The sequence below is a fragment of the Neovison vison genome, chromosome 9, assembly GCF_020171115.1.
Source record: "Neovison vison isolate M4711 chromosome 9, ASM_NN_V1, whole genome shotgun sequence".
In the NCBI taxonomy this organism is placed as follows: Eukaryota; Metazoa; Chordata; class Mammalia; order Carnivora; family Mustelidae; genus Neogale; species Neogale vison.
In genome coordinates this window covers 36,258,027-36,272,498 of record NC_058099.1, presented here as the reverse complement: position 1 = coordinate 36,272,498, position 14,472 = coordinate 36,258,027, and the positions used below count along the sequence as shown (strand labels likewise).

Here is a 14,472-nt window from a genome sequence, read left to right as displayed (position 1 = left end):
AATAAGTCAAGCAGAGAGAGTCAATTATCATATGGTTTCACTTATTTGTGGAGCATAACCAATAGCATGGAGGACAAGGGGCGTTAGAGAGGAGTAGGGAATTTGGGTAAATTGGAAGGGGAGGTGAACCATGTGAGACTATGGATTCTGAAAAACAGTCTGAGGGGTTTGAAGTGGCGGGGGGGTGGGAGGTTGGGGTACCAGGTGGTGGGTATTATAGAGGGCACGGCTTGCATGGAGCACTGGGTGTGGTGAAAAAATAATGAATACTGTTTTTCTGAAAATAAATAAATTGGAAAAAAAATCAAGCAGACACAAAACTCTGGGCTGATACTGCCAGTTCTGCTCTCTCTCTCTTTTTTTTTAAGATTTTATTTATTTATTTGACAGAGAGAGATCACAAGTAGGCAGAGAGGCAGGCAGAGAGAGAGAGAGGAGGAAGCAGGCTCCCTGCTGAGCAGAGAGCCCGATGCGGGTCTCGATCTCAGGACCCTGAGATCATGACCTGAGCCGAAGGCAGCGGCTTAACCCACTGAGCCACCTAGGCGCCCCGCCAGTTCTTCCTTTCTCTTAGTTCTCCCCCTACCATAAAAAAACTTTAAGCTTCTGGGTGTTCTGGTTTTCTCCCAGTGGGGACCAGGACTTGTTTTCCCAGTCAGGTGATGGTGGATTCGAATAGGCAGGTAATTTTATTTGTGTCTGATTCAGAATTTCCTTCTTTCATTCTGGGCCCAGCCCTTGCCAGAAGGAATAGACCCTGTTAGCAAGTACTTACTGTGTCAGGGTATGATCATATGGAGTAGACCATAAGACTGTCACTCCAGCATTTTATACCAGAGGACACCAACTTGCACTTCATGACTGTCAGACCTAACCCCCTTGCACAGCTGCAGATAAAAAGGAAGCTTGACTGGCCTCAGGTGTTGTGGCCTGTTCTCCAGTAATTTTCTTTTCTATATCACTATTTCCAAATGACAGTAGCTTCCATGCTGATCGCCTCTACCTATCAGGAGATCTAAATCTTAGAAAATTTTGTGGCTTCACAGTCTCGACTAGGAGTAGCATCCTTTTAGGAGCATATACTGGGTGAATCTATGTTTCCCACAGTGTATTGAAGAGATCAAGGTTCCCTCACCGTAACTTTTGAATGGACAGAACTCAGCTTGTCCTATGTTTTGCAATGCCATGTTGCTATTGCATGGCAGGCTCCTTCCATATATTAGCACGGTATACTAAGACTTCAGATAGCTTTCTTAAACAATGCCCTGCACTGAAATTGAGTGATAGGTGTCCAAGATAGTCCTGGGACACCTAGAAAATTATTGAATTCCTGTCCCAGGTTCCTCTGAGACACTCTTACTTTTGATTTAATCACAATACATTCACTCCCCCAAGCCATAATATTTATGCTGTTCACTTAAATTCAAAGCCTGATTAGTGGGCTGTTTAGTCCCTCTGCCAGCTGGCTTTTAGTTCCATCCATTGTGGTGCTACCTTATAAACTCTAGCTCCATAACTGTCCCAGTTTTTTTTTTCATAATGTCGCTTTCAATATATATCATGAATTTTTTTTAAAGATTTTTATTTATTTATTTGACAGAGAGAGATCACAAGTAGACAGAGAGGCAGGCAGAGAGAGAGAGGAAGGGAAGCAGGCCCCCCGCCGAGCAGAGAGCCCGATGTGGGACTTGATCCCAGGACCCTGAGATCATGACCTGAGCCGAAGGCAGCGGCTTAACCCACTGAGCCACCCAGGCACCCCCATATCATGAATTTTAAAGGTTCTGTTCAATGTCCTCAATGTTAAAATTTGGTCTCATTTCAAGTCACTTGTATTAAAAGTTGGGCAATGTATTGCTTTTCTTGTTATAATCTTGATGGCCACTTTGCATGGTAGCATGAAGAAAGCAGCCCGGAGTCTTTTTATCAGGGCTTCTCACTGGTTACCTTCTTTGGTGCCACTTGTTTCTAGGAAGTGTGTGAACTGGGGTTAAAACCTTGGTCTATTTGACTCTTAAGGTCCATGTTCTTTTCCCTATATAACCTATTGATGTCAAAAATCTAATGTAATATAATTCAGAAAAATATGCTCTAACATAAAATATGGAGGGCGCCTGGGTGGCTCAGTGGGTTAAGCCGCTGCCTTCGGCTCAGGTCATGATCTCAGGGTCCTGGGATCGAGGCCCACATCGGGCTCTCTGCTCAGCAGGGAGCCTGCTTCCTCCTCTCTCTCTGCCTGCCTCTCTGCCTGCTTGTGATCTCTCTCTGTCAAATAAATAAATAAAATCTTTAAAAAAAAATAAAAATAAAATAAAATAAAATAAAATATGGAAACCTTGTGGTTACTTTGCAACGTGTTATAAAGCATTGTCACCCCTGCCCCAACATATTAAATCAATTCTCTTTTTAGTCTAAACTTAAAAACCCAAAATACATAATGTCTTCTCTGTAAAAATTTTTAAGTGATTGAGAAATGTGTATTATAAACAGTTACAGTTCTCTATACTACTCCCTCCCCAGCCGACTCCAAGATAACTAGTTTTCTCAGTTTGGAGTATACTCTTCCAACATCTTAATTTTTCTTAAAAAAAACACTTAAATTTTATTTACTTATTTTAAAGGTTCTATTTATTTATTTGACAGAGAAAGAGACAGTAAGAGAGGGAACACAAGCAGGAGGAGTGGGAGAGAGAGAAGAAGGCTTCCTGCTGAGCAGGGAGCCTGATGCGGGGCTCCATCTTAGGACCTTGGGATCATGACCTGAGCTGAAGGCAGATGCTTAACGACTGAGCCACCCAGGTACCCCATTAAAAAAACAAGTTAAATTTTAATTATGCACGGGCCATCTGGGTGGCTCAGTACACAGAGTGTACTGGGAGTGTAAGCATCTGCTTTCAGCTCAGGTCATGACTCTGGAGTCGAGCATCAAGCCCCCTGTTGGGCTCCCTGCAGTGGAGAGTCTGCTTTTCCCGTTCCCTCTGCTTCTCCTCCCTGCTTGTACTCTCTCCCTCTTGTTCAGTCTCTCTCAAATATATAAGTAAAATCTTAAAGAAAAAGTTAAAAATTTTTAATTATGCAGTATGTGAATATGTGAGAGAGTACTTGTAACACATTTAAGTTTTGGAGAGGAATAAAGGAACTAATACCCATGAGCCCACCACCTATCATTATTTTCTAGTAGAGTTTAGTGTGATGTACCCTACATGTTTTCTTAGACTTTCCTTTCCTAGTTGGTAGGATTTTTTTCTCCACTAGACTGGTGAATTGCAGGAGCAAGAACTTAGTCTTCTGTTTCTTTTGGAATTTGCACAACTATATCTCACTTTGTGATATGTTAGGTACCAGGGAGTGAAGCCTGACTTTTCGCCTCTGAGAGAACTCAGCCCATGTGGATTTGGGGGGAAAAGTTTTCTGGAGAAAAAAGAAAAAAGAAAAATGATTATTGAAAAAGTATAATTTGCATTATTTATTGGAAGGAAGTATTCTTTTCCTTTGGGTTGAAAATTTAGTTTCTTCAGAATGTGTGGATTTCTGAGGATGCTTCTATAATAGGACTGACATTAAGACTCATAATCAGGTAACTGATAGTTGATATTGGCAGTAACTAAAGCTTTGTGAGCTGTGTCGTAATTTATAAGCATTAAATTGTTCATGTTTATTTTTCACAGAAATAAAGACTTTTTAGCAGATGCTAGACAGAAAGAATTATCATACTTTTCTTAACTTCTCTTGTGAAACTTGGAAACTCCAGACAAGCATCACAGAGAAGAAACTCAAAGCTTTTTGGTATAAGTTTATCCATTAAATCTTTTCATTTCCTCCTCTCCAAAGGCTTCTGTATTTTCATGGAGTATTCTTGTTTTTAATGAATAGATACATAGACAAGAGAATATATTTGTGGGGTTCAAAGAAGAATGATGGGAGGATGGAAAAAGAATCAGAAGATTTGCTTATAACCTATTTAGGTCAGAAGAGGACAAATACACAAATGAAGCAACATGGCTCTTATTTATGAGATGATCCTCAGGTGTAGTGTGATATCCTGGAAATAGGAAAGTACTCACATGACAGAGGAGTAAGCAAATAGTTAAAAATAGCATAAAGTTGGTTCAAGAAGTCTTTCCAGAGAGATGAGTTTAGAGATGATATTTAAGGAGATAATTGAAATGTGTTGATTGAAAGCAAAGATTATTCATACTAGGATATGTGGTAAGTATGGGGAGAGGATTAAAAAGATGCCAAATTATATGCCGACCATATTGACTTGGAGAGAATAGAGTGATACCAAAGCTGTACTTGCTACTGTGCTGAAGAAAATGAGTCCCTCTTTTGTACATCTTCTTCAAAGAGTAAAGATATACAGGGCTGGCCCAATTTGGCAGATTCACTCCTCTGGGAGTCCCTTCCTTCCTTCCTTCCTGTCTTTCTGTCAGTGGGGGGAACCTTTCTCACTTTAGGTCCTAGTGTCCTTCTCGTCACCTATTACCCTTTCTCGTTTTTAATTTGTTAGAGGATTGAAAGCTTTGTCCCACTTAAAATCTTGGTGGCTTATGACTGATTACTGTGAGCAATGAAAGCAGAAGAGCAAGTGTTACATCACTAGTTACTTCCACTTATTTATATAGAACCACAAGCCCTCAGGAAAATAGGATTGCTTGACCAACTGGCCTCTATCTTGCAGATTCTCCCACCTCATCAATTTCTTCTGTTTTTCCCTTTCTCATTTCTAAAACCCCAGAGCTCATATTCTTTCTTTGCCATCTATCTTCCACCATTTACCACTTCTATTTGAGTCTTCTCTTCTGGCTCTTGCATTAAAGTATCCTAATCGTATTGGTGTTCCCTGGGTAGCTGATTCTTGGTTACCTTGAACCTAGAACCCCCTCCTTGCCCTTTTGTTATTATTTTTTAAAGGAACCTCATACATAAATTTCATTTTTTATATCAAAAGATATAGTGTATGCTATGAAAAACAGTGCTTTTTTTCCTCTACCCTATCCTTTAGCCATTCAGTTTCTGCCTTGAGACAATCACTATTGCCATTTATTATGGATTTCTCTAGAAAGAGTTTATGCATTCATAAACATGTAATATACTTAAAGTCGCCCCCACAAATGTAGTATGCTTTGCGCAATGTTAACATCTTACTTTTTTTCACTTAATATGTTGAATATATACTTAATATGTTGAATATATACTACACTTAATAGGTTGAATATACACTATATAGGGAACCAGTTCCTATTAATGGACATTTAAAAAATTGAGATGAAATTAATTTACATAAAATTAATTTTACTAATTAAAATTATTTATTTTTTCAAGATTTTATTTATTTGAGAGAAATTGAGAGCATGAGCAAGAGGAGGAGCAGAGGGAGAGGGAGAAGCTGACTCCCTGCTGTGCAGGGAGTGCAATGAGGGGCTCCCTTGCAGGACCCCACGATCATGACTGAGATGAAGGCAGACTCTTAATTGACTGAGCCACCTAGGTACCCTGGAAGTACATTTATTTTAGAGTTCATTTTAGCACTTATCTTCCTGAGGTGGCTGAGGAAGAAGCGGATGGTTAAGAATGGCATGTAGTGGGGCACCTGGGTGGCTCAGTGGGCTGAGCCTCTGCCTTCAGCTCGGGTCATGACCTTGGGTCCTGGGATCGAGTCCCGCATCAGACTTTGTGCTCGGCGGGAGGCCTGCTTCCTCATCTCTCTCTCTCTGCCTGCCTCTCTGCCTACTTGTGATCTCATTCTCTGTCAAATAAATAAATAAATCTTAAAAAAAAAAAAAAGAATGGCATGTAGGTTGTTCAGGAAAGCTTTCCAGAAGACGTGAGTTTAGAGATGGCTTTTGAAGAAGCTAATTAAAATGTATTGAATTAACGAAAAGATATTCATAGTAGGATAAAAGAAAAGTATGAAGGGAAAATTTAAAATTTACCCCTCCACTCTCAGTCCTGGCCAATAACTGGCTAGAACATCCTCCCTGGGTAGTGGGAGTAGATAATCAGTCAATTGATAGTTTTGCAACTTTTATTCCAGGGTTAGGACTCTCAGAGTCAGGAAAATATACTGGTTATAGACTCCACAGAGTGTAGAGGGACTCTTATTTTAGTAATAGGGCAGTGCAGTGAGTCTGGGACTTCTGTCAGTAAGAGTGGGTGATGAATTTTACCCTGTACATGTGGTATCTGTATAAGCAGTTGATACTGATGATGATTATAGGTTTTGGCAAACTAACAAAGAAAAGAGAGAAATTATAACAGTATGGTTTGCCTGATAAAAATAATATTAATTGTAGTCTTCTGACTCATTTATTTCTATCCTGTCCTTTTCCAGAGAGAATTTGAGGTGGCTAATTGTAGTTAATACATCAACTTATTATCATTTATTTTCAATTACTATGGCACACAATTATGTATGTTAAAAATGTCAGATTAATGTATTCAAGTTTGAGGTGCTCCTGCCTGGATCAGTTGGTGGAAAATGCTACTGTTGGTCTTGTGATTGTGAGTGTGAGCCCCATGTGGGGTGTAGAGATAACTTAAAAAATAAAATCTTAAAAAAAAGTTTTATTTGATTATAGCATGTAACTGCCTAACCTGGGCACAGTATTTGTTGTATATATACGACAGTTTGTTATTCCCATAAAAACATGGTCATCTTTGGTTTGTTATTATTGGTTTCTTTGGTTCAGAGTGGGAAGAAATGAATTTGATTGGTAAAACATGATTAACAGAAGTACTGTTGAGATCAACAATTGTTAGAATTATTTGTTGCACAAATAATTATTGGACACCTCTTCCTCATATCAAGAACCATGCTAGGAACTAGAGATATAGAGATGAAAGTCTTTGACCTTAGTGAGCTCAGGTCCAGAGAGGAAAAGAAATTTACTGCCTTGTGATTCAGTGAGTAGTAGAGGAGGAAAACTTAATCCAATTTTTAGATAGTAAAGAAAGGCTTCCCAGAGAAAATGATATTTAAATTGAAAAGAATTTAAAAGTCAACAAAACCCCATAGATTACATTATAGTTTGCTCTTTGCCTTGTATGTTCTGTGGGTTTTGGCAAATGTATTCACCCTAGTAATATGATACAGAATAGTTTCCCTTCCTTAAAATTTCCCTGTGCCCTATCTATTCATCCTTCCTTCCTCTGAAACCTCTGGCATAAATTGAGTTTTGAAAGATAAGAGTCAGTCAGGTAAAGGAAAAAAGAGTTTATGGTACTAGGACATTAATATGAAAAAGCATGATTTGTAACCATGTTGAAAATTCTGGATGACGTGAGGGCAGGGAATGAGTGTGGGGCAGGGTCAGAGATAAGGTATATAGTCTTCATATTATGCTGGGTTTGAAAGCCATAGCAAGCTATTTATATTTTATCTTGAAGACAGTGAGGCACTTTTTGAAGACTTAAGAGAAATGAAATCATCAGATGGTGGTAATTGTAATGATATACCCAGTTTGTTTGAGGCACAAACAAACAAAAAAAATCTATTGTAGGGCACCTGGGTGGCTCAGTGGGTTAAGCCGCTGCCTTCGGCTTGGGTCATGGTCTCAGGGTCCTGGGATTGAGCCCGGCATTGGGCTCTCTGCTCAACAGGGAGCCTGCTTCCTCCTCTCTCTCTGCCTGACTCTCTGCCTGTTTGTGATCCTCTCTGTCAAATAAATAAATAAAATCTTAAAAAAAATCTATTGTAGAATGTAACACAGATAGACAACTTTATAAAACAAACATTTAATGAATTCATATAAGATAGGAAAAAAAAACCTTTCTTAGGCACCCTAGAAAGCTTTCCACATGCCCTTCCCAATCCCAATCTTCTCCCTAAAAGTAATTACCAACCTTTATGACAGTGACTTCCTTGCTTTATATTTTATCACTGAGATGTGCATCATTAAACATTAGAATTTATTTTTACCTGTTTTATCTTTCTGATATAGCTTATAATTTTTTTTAATCTGTGGATTCCTTCTCCATGTCTCAATTTTTTCCTTGCAATTATTTATTGAGGCAGTGAAGCCATTTAATTGCATGTCTTTGTTTGATTTATAGTTTCCCATATTGTGAATTTTGCTGTGTATATTCCCATAGCATAGTTTACTTTTCTGTCCTTCATATTTTTTTTTGTAAATTGGTAGTTGTACCAGAAGATTGATGAAATTCAAATTTGATATATTCCATTTGAAATGTATAATTTAAAAACTCCTCTCCTATTGGTAGATATTTGGATTTTTCCCAAATTTTTGCTCCTAAAACAGTGTTATGGTGAAAAACTTTGTATAAATGTTTTTTGTAAACATGCAAATGAATCTCCCTTTCCCTATTATATATTATTTTATGTACCTTTCCTTCATAATACTTAATATATATGATTATTTGATTAATATTTTTCTTCTCTAGGTCATAAATTTTATAAGTAAGAAAAATGCTTATTTGTGTATTCCTAGTACTTTTGCTTAATAATATTAGTTGAATTAGTGCATTTCTATTAAGCGGAATCACTGAGTTAAGGAATACACACTTGAAAAAAAAGATTTATTTATTTATTTGACAGAGCGAGCGAGAGAGAGAGCAAGCGAGTGAGCTCACAAGTAGACAGAGAGGCAAGCAAAGAGAGAGGGAAGCAGGCTTTCTGCTGAGCAGAGAGCCCAATGTGGGGCTCGATCCTAGGACCCTGAGACCATGACCCGAGCTGAAGGCAGAGGCTTAACCTACTGAGCCACCCAGGAGCCCCAGGAATACACACATTTTTAGTTTTGTTAGATGTTGTCCAATTATATTCTAGAAAGATTGTAACTGTATTTATACTGCTGATACTCATTTTCTCACCTCCAACCACGCTGCCTCTTTCCCCTCTATCTCTTGATCCTTTCCTTCTACAAACATCTTTAAAAAGTTCATTTATTTTTAGTAATCTCTACAGCCACCATGGGGCTCAAACTCATGACCCAAGATCAAGAGTTGGGTGCTTCTGACTGAGCCAGCAAGCACCTTACAAACATTTTTTGGTACAGTCTCGATTCTGTTCTAGGTGCTTGGGATATATGAGGAAGCAAAACACATCAAGCTCCTGGGTGGGGGGAAACAGTAAATGTAATGAATATTATATATATTCATTATTATATGTATAGGAATTTAGGAAATTATATAGGAATTTAGAGAGTGGACCAATTATATAGGAAATTACATTTCCTATAGGAAATTATATAGGAATTTACAGAGTGGACCAATAAAAGAGTAGATGGTGAAAGGAAATTGAGAATGCTAGAATTGAAATTGGGTTGTAATTATAAATAAGGTAGTTAGTGCTTAAGCCACAGTGAGAAGATGACTTTTGCGTAAAACTTAGAGGTGAGGGAATTAGTGATGTGGCTCTCTGGGGAAAGTGTGAAGCACAGAGGAAATAGCTGGTTCAGAAGCTAGTTGAGGGATGCCTGGGTAGCTCAGTAGGGTGAGCATCCAACCCTTGATCTCCGCTCAGGTGTTGATCTCATGGTTGTGAGTTCAAGCCCTGGACTGGGCTCCATGCTGGGGGTGGAACCCACTTAAAAAAAGGGGGGGGTGGTTGAATGACTGAAAAGGAGTAGGAAGAAGTCTGCTGGATGTTGGTCTATTCTGTTCCTTCATCTATGTAATGGTTGCATGAGTGTGTTCACAGTATTCATTGAACAATGCACTTACGATTTGTATACTTCTCTGCATCTTATATTTCAGTAAAGCTTCTGTATTAAAAATGAGTAGATCTTGAACATTTCAGAATTGGCTCAGTAGTACTTACCCAATTGTTTATGTGTATCCATTGTTCCTTTGACTTATTAATGTGATGAATTCATTAATCAGTTTCTATTGATAAATCATCTCTGTTTTCCTATAATATACCCTATTTGATTATGGTAAATTATTCTTTTACTATAATGTTGGGCTAAATTTGCTTGTATTCTAATACATATATATTTACAAAGAAGATTGGTCAATAGTTTTTTTTTTTTCTTAAGTTAGGTTTGAAGTACTTTTCTTAATTACAGATTTTTTAAAAACTGTTTTCAATTGGAGGAAAAGTTTTGTGGTACTTACCTATTTTTTTTTAATTTTTTATTGTTTATAAACATATATTTTTATCCCCAGGGGGTACTTACCTGTTTTAAAAGGGAGAACAGAATAACTACTAATGGTTGACTTTTTTTGTCCTTTGTGAGCTACCTGGTAATTACTACAGTTTAGTAATTGATAACAGAGTCCTATCATTGCCTAGACAGATGGCTGTTCACTTGAAATCAAATATCCTGTCATTTCATTGTCTTGGAGAAATTGACCAACACTGGACTATTGATTGGTGATATAACAGTTGCCTGGGGGTGTTTTGTTTGGTAATTATCAGCCTTATTTCTTAATGTGACTATGTCTGATTTCTTATATTTTCCACTAGAAACAAGATGAAATAGGCAGAACAAGAAGCCTATGAATATGTGCTGTAGCCTTATCAGCAGGGATAAATGAAGAAGCTTTGCCTTCTAAGAAAGAGGATTCTTTTTTTTTTTTTTAAAGATTTTATTTATTTATTTATTTGATAGACAGGGATCACAAGCAGGCAGGGAAGCAAGCAGAGAGAGAGGAGGAAGCAGGGTCCCCGCTGAGCAGAGAGCCCGACGTGGGGCTTGATCCCAGAATCCTGGGATCACGACCTGAGCTGAAGGCAGAGGCTTTAACCCACTGAGCCACCCAGGCGCCCCGAAAGAGGATTCATTTTTATTTGGGTCTGGACCTGCTAGAATTTTTTCACTTATGTGTATGCTTACAATGAACTGGTCTTTGAGCTTAATAGGATAGTACATCTGGCTGCCTCTTTTCCATCAGTCCAGGAACACGATGCTTTTGACTGAGAGACTGGCTTTTTTCATATAGGAAAGTCAGCAACTATATTTTTCAAATTGTAATTTAAAATCATTGACATGAGAGTCCCCAGCTTCTTACTGAAAAGGCATATTCCAACAACAACAAATATAGATTCTGAAGCCATTTCAGGGATTTTGAACAAGACTCTCTGGGAGTAGGGTCTATGTATCTGCATTTTATAACATGAGTCTCAGTTTGGTTTCTTTTTTTAAGTTGTTTTTTCTATCTTTATTTATTTTTTTAGAGAGGGAGAGAGTGCGTGAGTGGGGAGGAGAGGGAGAGAGAAATCCCAATTGGATTCCAGGCTCCGCATGGACTCTGAGGCAGGGCTTAATTCACGACCCTGAGATACATGACCTGGGCCAAAATCAAGAGTCTGAATACTCAACTGAATGAGCCACCCAGCTCTCTGTTTTGTTTTGTTCTTTTAAAGACTTTATTTTCAAGGTGGTGCTTGAACCTATAACCCCAAGATCAAGGGTCACACACTCCATGGACGGTCAGCCAGGCTTACTGTTAAGTTGAAGGCATACTGTTAAGTAATTTTTTTTTTTAAAGATTTTATTTATTTATTTATTTATTTAAAGATTTTATTTATTTATTTGACAGGCAGAGATCACAAGTAGACAGAGAGGCAGGCAAGAGAGAGAGGAGGAAGCAGGCTTCCCACTGAGCAGAGAGCCCGATGTGGGGCTCGATCCCAGGACCCTGGGATCGTGACCTGAGCCGAAGGCAGAGGCCTTAACCCACTGAGCCACCCAGGCGCCCCAAGATTTTATTTATTTATTCTACAGTGAGAGATCACAAGTAGGCAGAGTGGCAGGCAGAGAGAGAGAGGAGGAAGCAGGCTCCTCGCCAAGGAGAGGGCCCGACGCGAGGCTCCATCCCAGGACTCTGGGATCATGACCTGAGCCGAAGGCAGAGGCTTTAACCCTCTGAGCCACCCAGGTGCCCCGTTAAGTAATTTTTTTAAAGAAGATTTTATTTATTTATTATTTGACAGATAGAGACACAGCAAGAGAGGGAACACAAGCAGGAGGAGTGGGAGAGGGAGAAGCAGGCCTCCTGCTGAGCAGGGAGCCCACTGTAGGGCTCGATACCAGGACCCTGGGATCATGACCTGAGCCAAAGGCAGATGCTTAACAACGGAGCCACCCAGGCGCTCCTGTTAAGTAATTTTTATTAAAATTTAAAGACCCTGCTTGGATTAAGAGGAACCTGCTTTTTTTTTTTTTTAAAGATTTTATTTATTTGTTTGAGAGTATGCATGTGATGGCAGGGGTCAGAGGGAGAAGCAGACTCTGCTGAGCGGGGAGCCCAATTTGGGTTCAATCCTGGGACTCTGGGATTATGACCTGAGCTGAAGGCAAACTCATAACCAATGGAGCTATCTAGGTGCCCAAGAGGAACCTACTTTTATTCAGTTGTTATATCCTTCAGTATAGGTTTTCTGTGCCAACCATTAAGAGAAATAAAGAGGAAGTATAAAACTTATATCTTACCCTCAAGGAACTTACAACCTAGGTTAGGGATGGATGGATTGGACAAAGGCAAGTGATAAGTTCTAATGCAGGTTTTTAAAAATTTTTATTAAAAAAATTTTTTTTAACTTCTCATTTTTCTTTTTAATTTTAAAGAACGTTTTTTCTGTTCTGTCCCATTGCTTTATGTGTCTGTTTTTGTGCCAATACCATGCCGTCTTGGAGATCACGGCTTGGTAATATAGGCTGAAATCAGGCAGCATGATGCCCCCAGCTTTGTTTTTCTTTTTTACCTTGGCGATTCAGGGTCTTTTCTGGTTCCATACAAATTTCAGGATTGTTTGTTCCAGTTCTTTGAAAAATGTCGTTGGTATTTTGATAGGGATGGTATTGAAAGTATAGGTTGTTCAACATCATTAACCTTCAGGGAAATTCAAATCAAAACCACATTGAGATACCGCCTTACACCAGTTAGAATGGCCAAAATTAACAAGGCAGGAAACAAATGGTGGAGAGGATGTGGAGAAAGGGGAATGCTCTTACACTGTAGGTGGTAATGCAAGTTGGTACAGCCACTTGGAAAACAGTATGGAGTTTCCTCACAAAGTTAAGAATAGAGCTACCCTATAACCTAGCAACTGCACTACTAAGTATTTACCCCAAAGATACAGATGTGGTGAAAAGAAGGGGCACATGCACCCCAGTGTTTATAGCAGCATTGTCCACAATAGCCACACTGGAGGGAGCTGAGATGCCCTTCAACAGACAAAGGGATAAAGAAGATGTTCATATATACAATGGAATATTGTATAGATCAGCCATCAGAAAGGATGAATACCTACCATTTGCATCGACATGGATGGAACTGGAGAGGATTATGCTAAGTGAAATAAGTCAAGCAGAGAAAGACAATGATCATATTTCATTTTTATTTTCATATTATCATATTTTACTCATATGTGGAACATAAGGGGTAGTGTGGAGGACATTAGGAGAAGGAAGGGAAAACTGAAGGAGGGAAGTCAGAGGGGGAGATGAACCATGAGAGATTATGGACTCGGGGAAGCAAACTGAGGGTTTCAGAGGTGGGGTAATGGGGGGATAAGTTAGCCTGGTGATGGGTATTAAGGAGAGCATGTATTGCAATGAACACTGAGTGTTATATGCAAATAATGAACACTGAGTGTTATGCAAATAATGGATAATGGAACACTACATCAAAAACTGATGATGTATGGTGACTAACAGAATAAAAAAAATAAAGGTTGTTTTTTTTTGTTGTTTGTTTGCTTTAATCAACTATATTGAGGGGTGCCTGGGTGGCTCAGTTAAGCATCTGCCTTCAACTTAGGTCATGATCACAGGGTACTGGGATTGAGCCCCACAGCGGGCTCCCTGCTTAGCAGGAAGTCTGCTTCTCTCTGTCTCTGCCCCTCCCCCCTACTTGTGCATGCACTCTTTTCCTCATTCACTCTCATAAACAAATAAAATCTTTAAAAATTTTTTAAAATCAACTTTATTTAGATATATATACAAAAAACACCCACCTGAACTGTATGGTTTGGTTCATTTTGGTAGATGCATATACCAGTGAAACTACCACCACTGTCAAGATGCAGAACATTTCTGTTACCTCTAAATGTTTTCTCATGCCCTTTGTACTTCATCCTCTCCCTACTCCTGGCTTGAGACAACCACTGTTAGGTTTTTGGTCACTGTGGATTAAATTAGTCTTTCTAGAGTTTTATATAAATGGGACCATATACTATTTATTCTTTTGTATCTGGCTTCTGTTACTCAGCCATTTTATTGGGTTTACCAGTAAATCATTTCTTTTTATTACTGAGTAGTTTTCTATTATGGATATACCACATTTTGTTTATCAACTCATCTGTTGATAGGCACTTGGGTTTTTCCTAGTTATTATGAATAATATGAACATCAGCTTGATGATATGTTTCCATTTCTCTTGGTTAAATATCTGGAGGTGGAATGGCTGGATCATATGGGTAGATGTGTGTTTAACTTTTTTTTTTTAAAGATTTTATTTATTTATTTGACAGAGAGAGATTACAAGTAGGCAGAGAGGCAGGCA

General features: G+C 38.8%; 1 protein-coding gene across 3 annotated transcripts in view; it reads left to right on the top strand.

The window, feature by feature from the left end:
- UNC13B (unc-13 homolog B) overlaps positions 1-14,472 on the top strand; it is a 237,987-nt gene that overhangs the window by 107,706 nt on the left and 115,809 nt on the right. The gene's annotated exons all lie outside the window — the stretch shown is intronic.